At 34.0% G+C, this 19,906-nt stretch overlaps 1 long non-coding RNA gene across 1 annotated transcript; it reads right to left on the bottom strand.

Annotated features, from left to right (window-relative positions):
- Nucleotides 1-2,483: 2,483 nt before the first annotated feature.
- On the bottom strand, nucleotides 2,484-3,784 carry LOC143529325 (uncharacterized). The gene is made up of 2 exons (XR_013134635.1): nucleotides 3,375-3,784; nucleotides 2,484-2,758 (listed from the first exon to the last, which is right to left on the bottom strand). It is a non-coding gene; the product is annotated as an uncharacterized LOC143529325 (long non-coding RNA).
- Between the last annotated feature and the right edge of the window lie 16,122 nt (nucleotides 3,785-19,906).

The raw sequence follows: 19,906 nt of genomic DNA, 5'->3' as shown, positions 1-19,906 counted from the left end.
ATAAATGATCGCTGAAGTTTCCTATTTATTTTTTTTATAATCTCAAAACAATGAAAATGGACATGATATTTTGGCATGAAGCTTTTAGGAGCTTTTAGGAGCTACAAGCTTTAAGCTTTTAAGAAAAAGCTCTTACTCAATTAAAAGCTCTGTTTGGTTTAAGGAGCTTGAAGCTTTTAGGTCAGGAGAAAAAGCTTAAAGCTTCTACTAGTAGCGTTTAGAAAGAGCTACAAGCTTTTAGTATGATAATTTACTTAAATAACCTTCCAAAATAAATACATTTACTATTATTGATTTTAGTTATGCCCATTTTAGTAATTTTATATGTTTTATTAAAAGCTCCAGCTACTCTGCCAAACATCTAAATATATCTAAAGAGCTACAGCTAACAACTACCAGCTACCAGCTACCAGCTACAGCTTCCATCCACCAGCTTCCAGCTACCAGTCAACAGCTTCCAGCTACAGCTACCAGCTAGTTTTGCTAAACATACCCGATGTTACAAATGAGTGTTGAAATAAAATGTAGAGAAAATTACCGTTTGAGTCCCTGGGGTTTTAGGGCGGACTCACACTGGATCCCTGAAAAAAAATTGAACTTCATGAATCCCCGTCGTTTAAAACTTGAACACGCTGAGTCCCTCACTCTAACTTCTGTTAACCTGGACGTTAGATGGAGGGTTATTTTTGCCAATTCCGTTAGATGGATGGTTAGTTTTGCCAATTCCTATTTCTATTACATTTACCCAGTGTAAAACTTAATTTACCCTAACCAAAATTGCAGTCTACGTACAGCCATCGTTCCCCCATGTTCTTCATACATCAGAATCGTTGGTCTTCATCGTGAAATTGAAACAAAGATTAGGGTTCTCCTTCTTCTTCATCATTGTTGGTCTTCTTCTCCGTTCTCCATCTTCTTCGTTCACCATCTTCTTCCATGGGTCGTGGAGCATGGAGGATTCGTCTTCCTGACGAAGAGTTTTCAGTCGTCGGCACTAACAGTAAGTTCCAAATTAGGGTTTTTTTTGTGTGTTATTAGTTCAAGTTATAAACAATTTTGTGTTATTAGTTCAAGTTATAAACAAAGATATGATTTTTTTTCTTTTAGTTACAGATGATAACAACCTGTTTACGTTTAATATTTTCCATGGGGGAGAGTTTTCTCAATTTCCCGGTAGAGCCTACGGGGGAGGTCGATCAGTTTTCATCGATAATGTGGAGGTTGGAAAAATTGGTAAGGGTGATTTAGTCGATATGGCAAGGAATTTAGGATATCCTCCTAACGAGGTACTTTACTTTCATTATAGAGAACCGAATGTGTGTATGGACTAGGGTATACATCCACTATGTGATCAATTTGATTTTAAGAAAATTTTTGACATTGTCAAAGGTGGAATTAAGGTGGTTGATATATATGTGGAACACGGGCATTCACGTTTGATAAACAATGCATCGTTTGCTTCCCAAAATCAGTTTGAAAATGAAAAGGGACACGAGGTAGTTGATGTTGATATAGAATACACGTCAAATAGGTTGAATGAGGAAGATGGTAGTGAAACTGATTCACATGAATCGGGTTCATATGAAACTGAGGATGACTCAGATTACACTATTAAAGAAATTGGGTATGAGTATTTAGAAGATGTAGAAGTGGATATGACAGTCTTCAAAAATAATGTTGATGCCGATGTCGTTGAAGTTTATAATGCCACAGATAATGCACTAGATGATTATGAAGATGACGAACATGAGAAAAGTCTTGAGTTTGACATTGTGTATAGTGATGAAGATAATTCCACTGTGTTGAATACGGTGAAACAGAGGATAAGAAGGAAAGCAATTAGTGCTGGGCCTTGGAGTGATGTATGCCCATTCTATGTTGGTCATTTAATTGAAGATAAGGATACGATGAATGAAATGGTTAAAACATATGCAGTGGCCTCAAGAAGAGATCTTTACATTAAGAAAAATGATAATATAAGATATAGAGTAGTGTGTTTGGGTAAGAATCCTACTTTGATTAGTGGTGAGGGTTCAAACTTGCCTTTTTAATGGTATTTACTTTTAGTGCTCTATGGTTGACTTTTTAGTGTTTTGGTAATGACTTTTTTAGTGTTTTGGTATTGACTTTTTGTGTTACAATTGTGTAATGGTATTTACTTTTAGTGCTATGGTTGACTTTTTAGTGTTTTGGTATTGATCTATTGTGTAATGGTATTGACTTTTATTGTGTTAAAGTGGATTTTTTAGTGTTAAAGATTTCTCAAGGTATACTTTTTTCTTTTTTGACCATGTAATTATGTATGCAGATAAACAAAGAAAATGTCACATATTTCTTATTATTGCTGCACGTAATACAAATATAAACAAGAAAATGTCAAATATTTGTTATTATTTGTTAAAAAATTGCATCACTTAAATTGGCCCGCTTCCATGTTAACACAGTTGACAAACATACAAAGATTCATGTTAACGCAATTTAAATTGACAAACATTCGGCTTCAAGCCTACAATTAGAATTCAGAAATTACATGTCTACATAGTACAAATACAAACAACACAACAACTCAAAAGATAGAAACATAAACAAAGAAGAGCATCCAACTCATTCCTAAAACAATCTTCAATTTTGTGACTTCCTTAGCTTTCGTTCTTGCATACTCGTCTTTCTGGTTCATGCTCTTGACCAATGAAGGGATCCTTTCACATCCGGGACAAGCAGGAGTATATGCCCACCTTAACCATCTACAAGAACCCTTCTGTAATGAATAACAAACCTTTATACCAACAACTGATATCATTTAAGCTACAAATATATAAATTTAGTCAAATACTGGTTGTTTTACTATTTTACCCCTAATGTATTTATCTAGCTAGAAAGTTAGTTTAAGTTTCTGTTAGTTTACTTCTTGACCGTTAATGTATTATCAATTTTTAGTAGGGAGTTTCTATATTAACAAGGACCATACATATGCATATATTTAAATCCACTTTATCTGACAACATTATTAGTTTGTTTAATAACTATTTTGGCCATTCTGTACCCATATGACTTACTTCAATAGGCCAAGTCAACAACATCTAAAATGCATAAAGATGAATTTGACTTAATGTCATTAGACTATTCACTATAGCGGGTCTGTTTTGTTTTATAAAATTATGTCCAATTGTCAAACGTGACTTCTGTAATAGTCAAACCGTGTTCCCAAGTTTATGAAACAAAATTTATATGTAATTCATAACCAAGATTAAAAAAACTAATTTCCCTCACAATCAACCTCAATAACTGATATCATTTAAATAAACTAAAAAACAACTAACAGTTTTTCTTCTTTTTCTTAATTAATGAAGAGATTTGAGATTTGAATTACTTACACAACACAAATAGTCGACCAGGGTTAGCATGTGTTCGGGATATACGATAGCACGTACCCGCACCACAAGAGCAAAGCAAATCTGATGCATCAACATGTGACCTCGATCTCCCAGAAGAAGAAGAAGAAAGCTGTGACATTATGGCTCCAATTAAAGACGAGAGTAACTTATGGATCCAATTGAGTTAGAGTTTTGTTTGATTGTGAAGAAGAACATCCAGATAGTGAGGTTAGGGCTTGAATCCTGGAGAAGAAGAGCATTCAGATAGTGAAGTTAGGGCTAGAATCATCGATGTTTATTTACTGTTATAATACATGTTATAATTAGTAGATTGGCAAAAATAACCCTCAATGTAATAGGAAAAAGGAATTGGAAAAAGTAACCCTCCATCTAACGTCTAGGTTAACGAAAGTTAGAGTGAGGGACTCAGCATGTTCAAGTTTTAAACGACGGGGATTCATGAAGTTCAATTTTTTTTTCAGGGATCCAGTGTGAGTCCGCCCTAAAACCTCAGGGACTAAAACTGTAATTTTCTCTAAAATGAAATATTAAGAATTTAAGATTACACATTTGTGGCCTAATGACATTGAGTTCTAATTTGATTTTATTTAGCCAAAACTTAACAATAAATAAATTTTCGATATTTTATCGTTAAGAGAGAGGAACTATATTTTCCTTTAAGTATATACACTCCTAACCAACACAAGTTGTGTTAGTTAAGAAAAAACACAAAGTAACAATCTTATAACTAAAAAGTCAAACCAAGTCAACACTCTACTAGACAAACAAAATAAGTTGCCCAATAATCTTTAAGCCACACAATCTAATCTACCTAGTTTAGAAGACATACTAATTAACAAAGACACAATATTTTAACAACTCTTGGAACTACCAACATTCCTAAGATGAGATGTTAACTGTCCATACCGATTTTGACGACAAAAACACCATTAAAGAGGAAACTTATCATTGTTGAAAAATCTCCCAAGTCAGGTTTCGAACCTAAGATATTAAAGGTCTCAAGCCTTAATCATCACCTCCATATCATTGGACTAGAATGTCAATTGCACTCGATATACAAAATAACGAGCATTTTTAACGCTTTGACCCATGGCACGGGTCAACAGACCACCCAGGTAGCACAACATGGGTCATGTTTCATTTTTTCAAGAAATGATACATGTAAAACTACCTAGCTAACACTTAACTCCAATAAAATGATCCTTTGATTGTGGTTCTTAAAGTTGCAATAATCACATTAGAAGCACATTAAAATAATAATAAAAAAACACCTAGAACAAAGAGAGTGTTATCCGATACCGAACCAAAATATTATTCGGGTATTCGGTTTTTGGGTTGGGTTGGGAGAAAGAAATTTAAATAAACGCTATGTTCACAAAATATATCTGGTCATAAGTATCAAAACATAGCAAGTTTCAAAAGGACCAAAACCATTCTTCTTGCACCTTTATTTCTGTATCCAATCCTTTACAAAAGGAAAATGCAAATAACATAAGTATTAAAACTTAAAAGGGTATAAAATACAAATTTCATTTTCTTTCTTACAAAATATTATTAGTTAGCATTATGCCATCATCACATCATAAATAACAGTACATATATTTTATAAATAAGAAACTTTGCACCGAAATAAAAGTTTAAGATTCAGCTTTTGCATTCACATATTCATAGTTGACTTCAAATATTTATTGTTATTTTTTTTCAAATTAAGAAAAAGAAATAACTTGCATAAAAGTGCAATTCAGGTTCATTGTATGATTGGAAATTTATATGATCAATAAGAAAATTCATTTAGTTAACCGAACAAAATTTCTTGTTCATGTTCGTTCATTTATTAACGAATTAGCATAAACTAACTTCCCTGCTTAACGGTAAACTAACGGTTCATCAAACGTTCAGTTCGTTTACAACCCTAATTGTTTAGCATCTTTTTAGCAATTTTCAAGATTTCCATAAAAATTAAATAAAGCTACAAACTTTGAAACAAATTAACGGATTTCTAACCTGAATCGAAGGCTTCAGAGCTTCAATTTTGATCAATTTTCAGCAATTATGGTTCATTCATTTAAAGTTATTAATAAGAAAACTCATGCTAGTTCTGTCAACACCCACAAATGTTTATTGTACTGCTTCGCTCGCAAGTCGCAAATGCACTTTCGAAAAGTGTGTAGCTTGAGGAAGGAGACTATTGATTACCAATTACCATTACGTTACACTAGGCATCATGTGACTAAGTATATTATTAATTTTTGTGAAACCATATTTTTGGAACGACAAACTAAATAGCGTCGGGTACTCCGTACGCGGCCCCCATTAGCTAAATGTAGCCCGAGTTGGCCACTAGTCCGGACGGACGGAGCCCCTAGCGGTCCACCTATTGAGAGTTCCCCTGATAAAACCCGGCCCCCACGCCCGCTAAACGGCACGACAGCGAGGAGCCGGCAAAACCCAGTGAGATCAGTACTCGAACCCTGGCAAGCCGGGTCAACCCTCATATAAATTGAAGATAGTGAGGTTTGAACCCCTACCTTTCACTAGTAAATTGAATGCTTACCATTACTATTGAGCCACAACCAATTTATCATTTAATAATTAGTTTAATTTTATTTTATTTTAAGTCAACTATTAAATTCTACCCTCCTTCGACCTATAACCGACTTACACGTTTTCGTTATTTTTATTCTGCCAAGTGTACTGTAATGCAAAGTCTATTGTGAAACAAGTTGTTCTCATAATATAAATTTGAACCACTCTTTAATTACTTAGGTAACATGTAGCATTGAACGATATAATATGTGTTATATACTATTAAACTCTAATTTTCCACCACGTAAGAAGGTGTGCCATACATGGTGAACGAATGTAAAACTCACAACTGTAAATCATTAAAATTTAACTAAGTTTAGAAAAGTTGTAAGTTAATCATTGTAGCAGAAGTCACCAGGCACTGCCAAAATGGTTGATTGGAGGCTTCGAAAACTCGCCCTAATTGAGGAGTACATGAAATTACTCGACGAGCACTCGGCCTAGACAAATTGAGTAGTCAGGGAATACTTGTTGAATACTTGGCGCCTAGGTGTGATTTTTGTAACCATGGTCATGGTTTTTTCGTGCTTCATGTTTCCCAACATTTGCATCCATGTTAGAGAGTTGTTATTACTTATCTCGGTTTTCGTTCTTTATGGGTTCAAGTTAAAATCACAATTTCATGAGTAATACTTTAATGTAAATTTAACAATTGTGTTTAAACTTAAGCATGTAGAGAGAATTTGATATGAAAAAAATTATTGTTGGACTTTTACGTGAAGAAACATAAAGTGTGTTGGCTAGTTATGACATTTGCCCATTTTCTTTATTGCTTAATCATATTTAGCATATTGAATTTGACAACATTCATAATTAGGATATTCAATTACGCTTAAAAAGCTTCTATTGCATAAACTTTGACCATATCCCACTCAACGATATATATAGGAAAGAGACAAGAGTTTTATCATATCTCACTCAAAAATGTGAATGAAGAACACAAAATACATCAAACTGGACCAACAATAAAAACAACAAATTAAGAGATGTCTTAACTTTTATATCATATCATATACAAGAAAGAGTTTTTACATACCACAAATATTATATAGAACTGTAAAACTTATAATCAAAATCATTCATTCATTTGCCTATTTATTACATATGACAAGAATAGTAAACTGTGTTATAGTCGCATAAATATATTTGTAATAAAAAGATTCCAGTCTAATCAAACATGTGTAGTTAACAGAATTATTATAGTTAAAACAATAAACATAAACCAACATCCCGATAATACACTGAAAATGACAGTATACTCAGTGCCTATGGTCTCCGTATATAATACTATCAGAAGCGAGTACGGTATGGCATGCAGTGGGAACAAATGGAGAGTTGAGGCAACAAAAGACGAGATCCTCCTTTTGGGCGGCCTAAGAGAAACCCAAGTAAGGGTCGCCAAAGAGCAAAATATCGATACGATACTAGAAATCACCAAACGAAGATATTGTCTGGGGTTCGTAAACGATAAAATGCTCTTCCCGGGAACGTAGCTATTAAAAAAAAAGAATTATAATGGGATGAAAAAAGAATAGTAACTTGAAAATTTATAGTTAACAGTGATTACCTGCCCCGCCCTGATGCCATACCCTCGTCCTGGAACACGCCTCCCGGAATAGAGAGAATTATTCCACAGTTAACCGCAATGGTTATCGGGTGAACTGCCAATCCAAATGATGATTGGTGCAGTGGGGGCGTCGGAAGATTTTCCGTTATGTAGGTGTAAAATGCGGTAAATGAATTTACTAGTCGAGGGGCCACCCAATTATACGCAAATGTAACGTACATTATTATTGTTTCTATCATGGTCTTAGGGAGAGAGAGAGAGAGTAATTATTTAATTACAATATGAGTTGAATCTATTTATAATCTCTCGGTTTACTATTATTATTATTATTATTATTATTATTAGACAGAATTACAAATTTTGTCCTTTAAAAAAAGCCAAAAACCGGTTCGTGTCCTTTTCTAAGTTTCCTTGCAGGCGGTGTCCTTTAAACTTTTTTTTTCTACACGTTATGTCCTTTACGCTAACTGGGTTAGAAAAACTCAGTTAAATGCCCTCACGTGAGACGCATGTGAGGGCATTTTTGTCTTTTCACCACCTGCAACTTCTTCTTCCTCTTTCTTCTTCATTTTTCTTCTTTATTATTATTTTTCTTCATTTTTCTTCTTCATTTTTCTTCTTTATTCATCCACTCCCACAATAACCACCACCAAACGCCGATTCACATCTCTTCCGACTCCCACATACTCCCAAACACCAATTCCCACCATGGATTCCGGTCTTCCCGCCGCCGTAGACGCCAGATCCGGCGGTAAAATATCAAAACGGAAACCAATTTCCGCCAGAACCACTCCGTACGACCGACCGGAACCCTCCAATTGGCGTAACGGCCTTCTTTTTCCGGCCAAAATCGTCGCCGGCGGTGCAAGTAAACTTATTTCGTCGATTTGGAGCCCTAAAACTTGGGGCTCAAATGGGTTGTCTTCAGAAACTGATTCCGATTCAGGTTTGTGTTCAAATTTGGGGCATTTTTGTGTTCAAACCCTCCACGTCATCCTTCCCAATAACCCACACCAAACCCTTAATCACCAACCGCCACCCAACCCCTAATTCATGAACGGCTCTGATTCAATACACGCACATCCACCAACGGCTCCATAGATTGATATATAAAAATTAGGGCTTGCAACTACAATGCAGATAATTGAGAATCAATAAGGGATTTGGGTTTGCAAACAGTGAAATGATTTAGGGTTTGGGTTTGGATCTTTAGTGGCCTCCCAAATCTCTATTCAATTTCAACCTTCTGCTGCCGGTGGAAATTAGTGGTCGCAACAGCAGGTGATGGGTGGTGATGGCGGTGGTGGCATGTGGTGGCTGGTTGGTGATGGTGGTAGTTCTGAATCTTATGAATGTTATAGAGAGAGAGAGAGAGAGAGTGAGTGAAGAAGATGAATGTTATAAGAGTGTGTTGGTAGGATGAAAGAAGAAAAATGAAGAAGAAAGAGGAAGAAGAAGTTGCAGGTGGTGAAAAGACAAAAATGCCCTCACATGCGTATCACGTGAGGGCATTTAACTGAGTTTTTCTAACCCAGTTAGCGTAAAGGACATAACGTGTAGAAAAAAAAAGTTTAAAGGACACCGCCTGCAAGGAAACTTAGAAAAGGACACGAACCGGTTTTTGGCTTTTTTTAAAGGACAAAATTTGTAATTCTGTCTTATTATTATTAACCAAACAAACAAGGCATTTCTTTTTTAACCACCTTACTTGAGATTTATTCATATTTACTTCCTATTCCCATTTAGTCTTGTGATAGGAGTGTATCCACAAGAAACGTGTGGTTATTGCTACACGTTTTTATCTGGTTATGAAAATATATATATATATAAAGCTAAAGATGTTAATTGAGGTTGTTGAACGTACTAAACTAACTAATTTCCTAGTAACCTTGAGAACATACACACACAAATACAACTGAAGACCACTCAATCGTGTACGTCTTGCTTGACCAACACAAGTAGGCCCTACAGGGTCGTCTTAACTCAAACAATATTATGGGATGCTCCTCCCGAAATAGAAATAGAAATAGAAATAGAAAGAAAAGTCAGTGTTTTCAAAACCGGTTTAAACCGGGCATGTTGAACCGGTTAAATCGGATTTCACGCATCATGCCAGTATTTTGAGCTCGATATTTTTGACCGTTTTGTTAGAACATCGTATCAACGGTTTTTTTCTACAATACCAGTTTTTACCAGCAAACCAGATTTAAGTCCGAGAAAGTTTTGACATTTGCGGCCCATATTTTATCAAAATTACTTTTAACCCAACAATTAACATTCAAGCGTACAAACTTTATGATTATTTTTGAAAAAATTGAGTGCTTTTGTATTATTTTTTTTTGATATGGAATAACTTTTAGATTATTTGTTTTACTATGGAATCAATTGCTTTTGGGTTATTTTTGAAGTTGAAGTTGCATTTATAAGAAATTATAAGGTAAACTATTCAACCCGTTGAACAAAAAACTGGTTTCAGTTAAACCGGTCCCAAACCGACCCAGCCCAACGGTTCCATCACGGTTCTCCTTTGCAACTACCAAACAGGTTTTAAAAACCGAACCGATTTGAGTAAAATCGGTTTTAAACCGGTCAAAACCGATTTCTAACAGTTCGAACCTTCATGTTCCTAAACCGGTTTCTAAACCAAACCTGTTTAGGACAAACCATATTTGACCATGGTTTGACAAAGATAAACCGGTTTCGCATACCATTACGTATGTGTGCGTGTGTGGTCGTGTGTTGACTTTGGGCTCGGTAATGGAATTTTGGCTGGGTTGTTTCGGTAATCATTTGCCGTTAAAAATGAAACCGGTTTAAATTCAACGGGAAAAAGAAACGCAAGTGTGTCATTCGAGTTTTGTTACAAATCAAGTTTGCAGTTAAAAGTCGTAATTACGGGATAACTTTTAATCAAGTATGTATCAAGTTTAACAAAATAATAATAATAATAATAAAAAGAAAGTATCTTTTATATTTGAAATTTGATTACGAGCTAGTTCTGATACGGATTAAAAATTTTGTTATGGGTATATAGGAAATGAGCCGGTGTAAAAATAAATAAGTAAATTACTAACGGGTCACTTTAATCTTAATGGTCGAGATTAAAACTGTTGCGAGTCGTATAACATATAGGCTATTGATCAAAATAAATTAAGAACAATTAAGAACATGTGGCAATACATAGAAATTGTTACTATGATAATTGATTTATGGTAACAAAGGTCCATAAAGAATGTACTTTCATAAAACTTCATTTCTAAAGAATGAGGAAGTCATTGCAACAATTAAGTCATACCAGCTGATTATGAATTCAAGTCTTTTCGAATAAATCATCAAAGTGCAGACAGAAGTGTTAGTAGAAAAGAAGTTAGTAAAGAAGGAAAGAATTTACGGCCAGCCCAATGAGTTTATGGAAAACACCCGTGGTGTTAAGACTATGTTCGACCGTATGTGGATCCCACGCTATGGCGATCTCAGAGGTCGAATCTTAGATGAAGCTCATAAGTCAAGATATTCGGTTCATCCGGGAGCTACGAAGATGTACCAAGATTTGAAAAGAGATTACTGGTGGCCAGGCATGAAGAATGATGTAGTAGATTATGTCAGTAAGTGCCTGACTTGCTTGCAAGTCAAAGCAGAGCACCAGAAACCTTATGGAAAGATGTAGCCTCTAGAGATACTAGAATGGAAATGGGAACACATCACCATGGATTTCATAACTAAGCTACCTCATACAGCTAATCATCATAATACCATCTGGGTGATAGTGGACCGTTTGACCAAAAGTGCTCACTTTCTGCCCATACGAGAGGCCATCTCGTCAGAAACATTAGCAAATTTGTTCATAAAGGAGGTTGTGTCTAAGCATGGAGTACTGTTATCGATCGTGTCCGATAGAGATACTCGGTTTACTTCAAGGTTTTGGAAGAAGTTCCATGAAGCTATGGGAACGAGATTGAACATCAGTACGGCGTATCATCCTCAAACCGATGGACAGTTTGAAAGGACGATCCAAACCCTTAAGGATATGCTACGTGCTTGTGTCTTAGACTTTGGGGGAAGTTGGGATGATCACCTGCATCTAGCAGAGTTCTCCTACAACAACAGCTACCATTCAAGTATTGGTATGTCACCGTTCGAGATGCTTTATGGTAGACGATGTAGAACCCCGGTGTGTTGGGTGAGATTGGCCAGAAAGAAATGGGAAGTTTAGAAGTTGTGCAGGAAACCTCATCAAAGTTTGACCAGATCAAAGCAAGAATGAAAGCCACTCAAGATAGACAGAAGTCGTATGCTGACAAGCGGCGACGACCGATTGAGTTTAACGTTGGTGACAATGTGATGCTCAAGGTCTCGCCTTGGAAGGGAATCATTCGCTTTAGAAATAGAGGGAAGTTGAGTCCAAGGTACATTGGACCGTTTAAAATCTTAGATCGTGTGGGTGAAGTAGCTTATAAGCTGGACTTACCCGATGAGTTAGAAGGAATTCATTCAACCTTCCATGTTTCTCACCTAAGGAAATGCCTAGCTGATGACACGTCTCATGTGCCATTAATGGACATTGAGGTTGATGAACAGTTGAACTTGATGTGTTGTAAAACACACTTGTTTTCCGTACCTTTTTATCATGTTTTAAGTGCTTAATCGTATAATAAATAATGATTTTAACTCGTTTTAACTTGATCTTACAAAGTTTAATATTTTGTGTAGGTTACGAGTTTAAAAGAGAAAAGGTTCGGGTTTTTGAAGACAAAAGAGGCTTTTTGATCAAACATTGAAGAACCAAGTTGAAGCCCGACCCAAGCCCACTAGTAGAAACCTTTACATGCATATTATATATTCAACATCAAAAAAATAAAAAACTCTAAGCAAGCTAGTTGGCTGTACCTTTTCCTATCGGAATTAGCAAAGAAAAAAAATCAAGTTTGTTTGTTTGGTCGGCAATATTGTTATTCATTTGTTTTGGTATTGGGTTTAAGGAGGCATAATAATAATAATAATTGTTTGTGTGGCTGGGTTTAATCCCTACGTTGGGTAACAACAACAAAAAGTTATAAATCAAAACAGCCCCCCAAGTGTCCGAACGGAAGCAGGCAGCAGCAAAGGAAGAAGAAAGGACCTTAACCCTAATTCCCGATCGGACAGAAGAATAAAGTTAAAAATTTGTTGTTTGTGAAGGTCACGGCTAGGAAGGGTTTATTGGTGTTTGCTTTGAGGAAGCACACAAACATTAATTGTTGTGTGGCTGTGAACACACCTCACGTGTTCAGATCACAAGGAGAAAAGAAGAATTAATTTAAAAACCTAACTCTAACATCCTAGCAAGTTCCGATCGGAATTTGGGCAGCAAGCAAGGAGAAAGAAAAAAGTTGTGGAGGTGTGTGGCAGCTAGGACAAGAAGGAGAACATCGGACGAGACTTGGTACAGCAGCTACGGGTCTTAATCATCGTTTGTTTCAGCCATATACTCTAAGTAATCATTCATAAACTTTATGTTCTTGTTCAAGATTGTTAACTAGTTAAACTTGATCTTTTTATTGGTTTGTTTTGCAAGTAACTTAGAGATTGGTTTGTGTTTGATTGTGTTTGAATCTTGAATGAGTTTTATTATGTTTATGATGAGTTTTATGATGTTTAAATCAACTATATGCTGCTGTCCAAAATTAATATGTAGCTAAACTTGCTTGTTCTACCTAGGATAGATGATTGTTGAGTAGTTTTGACTTGTTTAATGGATTGTTGATGTTCAAGACTTAAATTATTGATGTAAAGTTTAACTAAACCTTGAATTAGATTGTGTGTGATGGCTGTGTTTTGTTTGATGTTACCTTATATCCTCATGCTTTCATTAGTTGAATTAGTTTTGATTGATTGATTGCATGTTAGGCTCTTTACTTGGTGTTTAGGGTTTATTTGCGGGTTGTACAACCGTAGGGATAAGTGGGTAATATAAATCATATAAAATCAGTTAGAATACACCTTCTTTGAGACCGAGAGGTGATAAGAAGTAACATTGTCTCGTTGCTCTTACTTGTTAGAATTAAGACCGCGAGAGAGCGGGTTTTTGTCTTGTTGAGTTTGAGTGTTTATGTGCAATTAGTTGGTCTAATTTGGGTTAAGTTAAATTGTACCTCTATCCTTTGTGACATAGTATTTGTTTTCATTAGGATAGTGTGTCGATGAGACCGAGAGGTGATTTGACTTCTGAACACGTTAATAATTGTTTTTCCGGTTTATGCTTTAAAATCAACTAAGATAAGTTAGAGATTGTTAGAGAGACTGAGAAGTAATTTGACTTTCTTAAAACAAGTTTTGGTTGTGTCATCTTTTATAACCGGTGTCTTGAATATTTTCAATCCGTTGTCTTGTTATTTCTTTCAACATGATGCATCCTAGGTAGACGTTTTTATATATTGAATTCAAACCAAAGTTTTCTAAAAGTGTTTTGTCAAAAGTTTTTCAAGTAAATTAATTTAAGTAGTTAAACAAAATCTTAAAAATCAAATAAATATTATTTTGGTGAGCCTTGATTAGAGTTTTAGTAATCATAAACGTTTTCACGTGTCCTTGAGTTCGACATCCAGACTTCCTTGATGCTATACTATTTATGATCGGTACACTTGCCGGTTTTGTGTGGTTTCTTGAATCACTCAAATCGGAGTTAGTTTGATATGGTTTTGAGCATCTCGAGTGATTTCATACAAAACCTCAAAGGTACGTTTTTGTTAAAAAGGTTTACTTTTCATAAACGGATTTACATGAAAATTGGTAGGATGATAGATCGGCTCTAGACAAATTGTAAAGTTGCAAACTTGAAGATTAAAATGGACTTAACGTACTTATGGTTAAGAACGACTCGTTTAAAATAAACCTTAGATCTAGTATTGAACGTTTTAAGCTTAAAGGTCCAAACTTTATGTGTTTTCGGGCTGAGTCTTATCCGAAAATGACCATGGGAATGTTACGGGATTGGTTAACATCATATCAAAGGGTTACACGTTGAAACGGAGATGATTATGGGGATGAGAACGAACCCGTAGCTACTGCTACAAGTTCGCCTACTGAATTTCGCCAGATATCTAAGTTCGCGTGCTTATAAGTTCGCCCACTGATATGTTCGCTTATACATAAGTTCTCCTGATATTATGTTCGCTTACATATAATTTCGCCCACTGATATGTTCGCTTATACATAAGTTCGCTTACTGTTATGTTCGCTTACACATAAGTTCGCCTACTATTATCTAGGTCCGCCTACATATAAGTTTGCTTATATTGAGACCCGGGTACCTGGCGACCTGTATATATAGACATATATGTGTACACACGTGATGGTATGCATTGTAAGGACTTAAGAGATAAAATACAGAAAAGTTAAAAAAAGGGAAAACCATATAAATGTTAAGTAAAAGTAATCTGATACAATAGGACGAGTATTGATACGTATAACTTATATACAGTTAGCCGAGCTCAGTTAAAGAAGGGAATAACGATTAACGGTGAACACAACAGGATCCAGGTGAGTTTCTAGCCCCATTTCTGTGTTATGTTTTCGGGGCTGTGTGCATACTCGATGTGGTTGTTAATACATTTATCCTAAGTGATAAGTGTATGCCTTATGTGATTATGTGAGAGGTAAGATTGATTGCTTGTCGGTACGTGAACGATCTTCGGATATTGCACGTACTGTCAAGTTATAATGTTATGTATGAACTATAAATGATATGTATGTATGTTATGATTGCTTGTCGGCACGTGAACGATCTTCGGATATTGCACGTACTGTCAAGTTATAATGTTATGTATGAGTTATGAATGATATGTATGTTTGCTATGAATGAATGTAAGAGATAGAAAGGTAGAAAAGGGACTGGACCCTAATAATATCCAAGGCAGAAAAGGGACCGAGCCCTTTAATAATCAGAAAAGGGACTGGACCCTAATAATATCCAAGGCAGAAAAGGGACCGAGCCCTTTAATAATCTCAAGGCAGAAAAGGGACTGGACCCTAATAATATCCAAGGCAGAAAAAGGGACCGAGCCCTTTAATAATCTCGAGGCAGAAATGGGACCGAAAACTGATAACTTCCGAGGTAGAAAAAGGGACCGGACCCTAATAATATCCGAGGCAGAATAGAATAAAGTAAAGTAGAATTTAAAATATGAAAGTATGAAGGTATTTATATATATATACTATGAAAGAAGTATGAAAGTATGAATGAAAGTATGAAAGTATGTATGTAATGTATGTTATATGATTTACTAGAACTCACTCAGCGTAGCTGACTTTTAGTATGCACGCAGGTGAGTAGGATGAGGCAGCTCGCTTGAGGGGAACACGTGGTATTGAATAAGAGGCTGGCATCGGAAGACTCAAGACGTTTTATGTTTTACTTATTTAGTTTCTGAAAGACAAGTTGTTTGTTTAAGACAAATTTTGGATTGTTATTAACTGTTTATGAAAGTTTTTATATTCCGCGAACGTTTTTATTAACTCTGATGAATAGAACTATGTGAATGAGTAAATCCAACGTCCAAATGTGAGGTACCGGTAACGGGGCCTTACATAATTATAAGCTATAATTTGCAAACCAAATCTTATTGTTTGATTTATTTTAAAACAAAACATTCATATCGATATTATTATACATTTTATTTGTATAAAAATAGTTTTTAGAAAAAAGGTTATCACATATTAAAATATGTCTTTGTATAATGTTGGAAGAATTGGAGACAAAGACTCAAACAATATTGTAAAATTTGAATATTTTTTAATGGCTAGTAACGCATGTGTATCATACTCGTGAAAATTGTATATAAATATATATAGCGACGATAATAATAATAATAATAATAATAATAATAATGAATTGATAGTGTAATATTTATAAGAATAAATAATTTTACATTCATTATAAGGTATTACATTATTGTTTTTATTAAAATAAAATAACATACAACAACAAATAACGTAAAATGCTAACTTAAAACATCTTTCTAACTTAATCCATGAAGTCAAAAAGATATATCAATAAAAACTACATCATGATATATGAAGTCATAAAGTCTTGTTTATCAAACTATAATCGAAATAGAAAGAATATACTTACAAAGAAGAAAACTAAAATAACTACAAAATCAAATTCAATGTATTGTTAATAAGAGAAATAAAGGTATAGAAACAATTCACAAACTATAAACAAATCATAAATCTCTATGTACATTCTTAGAATGAAAGAATGAATTTTATGATAAAAATTATATAGAGATAATCATTATATTATCATACGGTTAATAATAGAAGTTATTTGACAAAATTATTACACAGTTTTTATTTATAGATGATTTAGATAAAATTTGTAAGTATGTGATCGAATTAATTATGATGTTAGTTTTTGTCTAAATCTAATTATTAAATTTGAATATTAGAGTGTGTAAGTTTCGGTTTAATTTAAATATTCATATTTTGTCAAATTTGGTTACGAAATGATTTATAGATGAAAAATGAATATGTCTTTTTAGTTAACAAAAAATAGCAAAACTTAAAAATAACTTGTGACGACACGAATTCATACCGAACAAACTTGATACTCTTTTAAAATTAAAACAACACGTTTCGAAATAATTACAAAATATTAAAAAAATGGTTAATTAGTCAACTTCAACAAATTATGGAAATGTTTTTGATTTTTGAAATATCGATATCGAGACGTTTATTTTAGAATTTAATGTTGACATTTAGATATAATAAAAATGGTCAAATATAAAAAAATATAAAGTTTGTTGAGATTAAAGATTAAGGAAAGCTTTAAAAGTTTGTGTTTAATTTATAAAATTTCGTATTAATCGGGTTTAATTATGTTATGACTATTAACCATAAATTAAGCAATTATAGTGACTATTTAAAATTTGAAATTTAAATATAAATTCGAAATGATTTATTTAAATCTCGTATTTAAGCAACAACTTATTATATTTTCAGTAACTTAAAAGTAACTTTTAATGATGATTCTAATTTGAATTTCGAATAGAAGATTGAAATTATTAATTTGACGGTTTATTTTTAGACATTAATTTTAACATTTAGGCGTAATTAAAAATAATCAAATATAAAAAAATGGAAAGTTGGTTGACATTGTAAAATATGGAAAGCTTTAAAAGTTAGTTAGTAATTAGTCAAATTTCGTATTTAATTGGAAATAAATATGTTATGAATGTTAATTATTTATAAATTAAGAATATTAAGCAACAAAGATAATAATTATATTTTGATCAATGTACGTATTTGAAATCATTAATGGTGGAATTCGATAATAAAGCTGGAGCATATTTTAGGCATCAAAAAAGATTTAATTTTATACGTATTTAATCTTATTAATTATGCCATTAATATTAAGCAAAATTTAAGTAATAAAGACTTGTATTTTAAGTAAGATTTTAAAGAAAAGTCAAATGACTATCTTCATTTAAAATTTAAATATCAATTGAAATCATTTATTTTATTTTAAAAACTAATTCGGTAAAAAAACTGGAAAAGTTTTATGTAAAAAGTATATTAAAAAAAAGAATGACAAAATACTTTTAAAATTTATAGAAATTTTCAATAACATCCACACATGTTAACAATCAAAACACGTTTACAATTAATAGAAATAGGATAGTACCCGTGTTACACACGGATGTAACATATTTAAAATGCAATATATATGTAACATTATATAAATTTATTGAAATGCAAATGTCGTATTTATAAATTATTATAATCTTACATGAATTATAAATTTGAATAATTTAAGAACCAAAATGGTTTTATTTTAACCAATAATTTGACATAATTAACATTGATAATATAATCTTGAATTCGAATTTAAATTCAAATAAAATCGTGCAACAATTAATGGTACTTTAATGGAATTCTAAAAAAAGGTTGGAAAGAATTTTAAGATTTGAAAACTTTTAATGCGAGATTTTTAACTTCAAAATGGAATAATTAACATAACAATTCAAATTTAACAAACTTTAACATTGTATTATGTCGCTACTACAAAAAAATAACAAACAAATTGTAAGGCCCCAAACCGGTAGCCCTACTTTCGTGTTGGATTTACTCATAAACACAGTTCTTGCAATCAGAGTTAATTAAAACTTTCGCGAAAACGTTTACTTGAAGCATTCGTTACAAAACATTCAATCTCTTCTCTGATACTATAAAACAAATCATTATATTTAAAACATATTTTCTTCCATCTTAAGATGCCAGCCGTTCAATCCATGCCATGTGCCATCCTCATGCTAGTTCTTTGGTCTGATCACCTGCGTGCATACTAAAAGTCAGCTACGCTGAGTGAGTTCTAGTTAATCAAACAACTTATCATACAACCACTACATGCATCATATACGTATCCGCAGACACGTAGTCCACTATCTAACCTGCTCACATTACCACTTAGCCTCTTATTTACGCCTACCACTTTGCCACCTTGCCACTTTAATAACGTAAAACGTTATGCCACTTTGCCACTTTAATAACGTATAACGTTATGCCACTTTGCCACTTTAATAACGTAAAACGTTATGCCACTTTGCCACTTTAATAACGAAGGCACATATAGGCTTACCCTACCACGTACTATCGTTATGCCACTAACACTCTTACTAGACTCTTGCCACTTCTAACACGCTCTACCTCTACTTGTCTACAACACGCTTCATATCATTTACATAATAAGCAAGTCACATCAACAATCATACACACATAATAACGATGGCACGTACAGGCTTTCCCTATCACGCGCTCACGTTATGCCACTAACACCCTTACTAGACTCTTGCCACTTCTAACACACTCTACCTCTACCTTCCTATATCACACTTCATATCAGTTCAGTATTTACGTAATAAACAAGTCACATCATAACATTCATACACACTATCAACCACTTGGAATTTACTATCCTTGGCGATACGTGCAATATCCGAAGATCGTTCATGTACCGACAAGCATTATAAAATATATACCTCGTATAACATCTATAGCATAAACTTACCACTTAAGGTAAGTGTATTCACACTTCACATCGAGTATGCACACAGCCCCGAAAACATAACAAGGAAATGGGGCTAGAAACTCACCTGAACACGGTTACGTTCACCGTTAATCGTAATCCCTTTCTTCAGTTGTGCACGGCTGACTGTATAATATTTACACGTATCAATTAACTACTACTACCCATGTTGTATTTCTATCTTTATATGACCCACAACGAACGGGGGTCCGTGGGCAGCGCCCCTGGCAGCGGGGTCTAGGGGCGGCAGCCCCTAGCAGGGTCCAAGGGGCAGAGCCCCTGGCTGGGGTCGAG

The sequence above is a fragment of the Bidens hawaiensis genome, unplaced genomic scaffold (assembly GCF_021521415.1).
Source record: "Bidens hawaiensis isolate Kalapana, Puna unplaced genomic scaffold, B.hawaiensis_p1.1 tig00008535_1, whole genome shotgun sequence".
Taxonomy (NCBI): domain Eukaryota; kingdom Viridiplantae; phylum Streptophyta; class Magnoliopsida; order Asterales; family Asteraceae; genus Bidens; species Bidens hawaiensis.
This window is presented reverse-complemented; position numbering and strand designations above follow the sequence as displayed.